This window comes from Myxine glutinosa, chromosome 2 (assembly GCF_964187855.1).
Source record: "Myxine glutinosa chromosome 2, kmMyxGlut1.1, whole genome shotgun sequence".
Classification (NCBI taxonomy): domain Eukaryota; kingdom Metazoa; phylum Chordata; class Myxini; order Myxiniformes; family Myxinidae; genus Myxine; species Myxine glutinosa.
This window is the reverse complement of record NC_136262.1, coordinates 157,562,166-157,565,257: the sequence shown is the minus strand read 5'-3', so window position 1 is coordinate 157,565,257 and position 3,092 is coordinate 157,562,166.

The following is a 3,092-nucleotide window of genomic DNA, read 5'->3' as shown; positions in this document are numbered from 1 at the left end:
ACCGTGGAGAGGCGGACGGGGCCGTTCCTGGACGACCACGTCGACACGTCTGGCTGGGACATCAATCCATCTGCAATTCCCTGTGTGAGTGTGATGGGCCCGAGTCCGGGGGATAAGATAAGACTGATTAAGTGCTGCCCTGTGTCTCTGCGTCCCCGATCATTGCATATACGTGTGGGAATAATTAAACCTGTGTTCTTCCTTTTTCCATTCGATAGTTCCTGTGGTTTCCTCATTGGCTAAGTGTGGTACGAATAGAACCGCTCGAATCGGGTTCCATTACCTAACCTGCATGGACCACGTGGTACTCAATCCGCTCGGCATACCCAAACCACACGTGGCTCGTGCGAGGCTTGCTTCCTCGCTACCGTGGCGGTGCAGGGAGTTAGGTACGTGTGAGAGTTGGTCCCGAAACCCTACTTTGCATTTGCCCGGAAGGGACGTTGCAAGTCTCGGTTCCGTCAAGCCCAGAAAAAACAAGGGGATTAATCCCCCCCCCCCTTGGTAAGGGGAAGAAGGGCGGTGGAGAACCGTAACATTTGATGTCAGGAGTGGGATTCCGGAGGAGCTGCACACTGACCAGGGTCAAAATTTTGAAAGTCAATTTTTAAAAGATGTGTGCAAGCTCCTATCAATTAGGAAAACAAGAACAACGCCCTTAATACCTCAATCTGACGGGATGGTAGAAAGGTTCAATCGAACCCTGGTTCAACAATTGGCATTATTTACCACCACCCGTCAGGACGACTGGGACGAACATCTCCCGTATTTGTTAATGGCCTACCAAACCAGCCAGCATGGGGCCACCGCATGTAGTCCAGCGTTGCTTATGTACAGGCGGGAGTTGCGGGCTCCCGCCGACTTGCTATGCGGTCCCGTGCCAGAGACCCCTAATAGATCGCCGGGGGAGGGTGATGCACGTCACCTGGAGGAAGGCATGGAGAGGGTCCATACTTTCGCACGCCGCCAGCTCCAGCTGGCGGGTGTCAAGATGAAGCGCAGGTATGACCACCAGAGCCAGGGGAGTCGGTATTCTCCAGGGATGAAGATTTGGTTCTTCAATCCCCAGAGGCGGAAGGGCAGGTGCCCTAAACTCACCTCACCCTGGCAAGGCCCAGGGGTCATCCTGGCACAAATTTGTGATGTGGTCATTAAGATCAAAATGGGGCCATGAGCCCTCCCTCGGATCGTCCATGCCGACCGACTAAGACCCTACACAGGCGAGCAGTCGCCCTCATGGATCGCCTTGGCCTTAGAGGCCGAGGCAGGACCCAGTACCTCCAATGACGGGGGCTCATAGTTCAGAAGAATGGGGGGAGTAGTGTTGGGGAATGGTACCCTGCGTGGGGGAATGGTAGTTTTACCATTCCTCACTCCGGGCCCATGCGCATTAGATTAGGGGGATGGCAGTGTTAGGCACATGGGGGGGGGGGGGCAGCGATGGTTACCTCCATGGGGCACCTAAGCTAGCCGAGGGAGGGCTAGGATAATTGATAGGGAAATTAGCTGACTGTAGAGGACATGAGATTTAAGTAGTGACATTTGTACTGTAGTGGGGACGTGAGAGATTAGATGGATGTTAATGATGAAGGGTGTGCTTAGTTTAATGGGATGACGGGGAAGCACGCGTTTTAGGGGAAAAGCAGATAGCTAGATGATGCTGTGTGTGTAAGGAATTGTGTTGAGTGAGACAAATGGAATTGTGTATGGAAAAAGGTGTGTGAGCACAAAAGGTGTGCGAGGAAAGTAGTGTGGGAGATAATTGGTGTGCGAATCTGGTGTGTGAGAACATTTGGTGTGGAATGCTTGGCGTGGAATAAAAGGTGTGGAATGCATGGTGCGAAGGAGTGAATGGGGAGAGTGGAACCCGTTCACGGAAGCCCGGGGTGGGTAGTGTAAAGCCAAGTAGAGGGCATAGGTAAATTGCATGGATATTGATACCTGTGGTGTGGGTAGTAGAAACGAAGTGTTTTGTTGGGTGCAGTAGTCTGTGGAATGGCTGGGCGTGTGGCTTAATTGGTGAGTATGGTTATTGGGGCACTCCGTCACTGGTAGTTTGTCGGCCAGGTGAGGCCGCAGGTAGGCTCTGGGAGCCAGTTAGGGTAGTGGTGAGTTGCTCAGTGGGGCCCGAGGATCCAAGGGAAGGACTCGGGTTGCCCAATGCCAAGGAGGACATCAGAGCGGTAAAGAGCCAGGAGGGGCCTTCCCCAGTTTAGGTAGTCGCAGGAGCAGGTAAGCTCGGGTGGCGACTTCAGTGGCGGAGGTGCGCAGGTAGTTGGACCTGCTAGTAGAGCCACACGACCCAGCCCCAAAATTGTGCAAGGGCACAGTATGAAAAATTGGGGAGTGAGACCCAAATTTGTAGGGCACCGCAGAGTGGTCAATGGGGGATTCGGTTTTTAGAACCACATAGTTTAAAGATGGCCGATTGGCAGGGTATGACCCCGGGTAGTTTAAAAGTAAATGTCAGTAGAGTAGTTACGATGAGAGAAATTCCCTTCGCACCATCCACATCCATTCACCAAGGAGGACGAAGCTCCGCACCAGGATAAAGCGAACTGTTGAGTGAGTAAGACGCATCATGACGTGATGAGACATTGTGTTTGTTCCATTCCTTCCTTCCTGGGAGGGATTGGGAGACGAATTTGAATTAGAGGGGGATATGGGAGACAAGACGTAGAGACGAATTTGAATTTGCAAATACCAGGTAGGGCTAGGGTAATGTAAGCCGACGTTGGGGGGGTACGGACGGTTAGGGATGAGCTTGCTCTGCTCGCTCTTCCGCGCCCCTCCTGCTGCATTACCTTGTTTTTCTGTGTACCTTTGTGCCCTTTCTGCTTTGCTGGTCGTGCTTTGTTTCTCCCCCCACCCCAGGACCATTTTGGAGGTGGAACTGTGCAGCACCATCGACCTGTGCAGCATTCCTGTGCAGCTGCACCTTGCTACATATGTGCAGAACCCCTGCTGCACTTTGTTACATCTGTGCAGCCGAACTGCACGGCACTTTGCTGCCGTATCCTTTTCATTCGTTATAACTTTGCTGCACCTGTGCAGCACTTGCTGCCACAAACACTGTGCTGCATTTACACTTA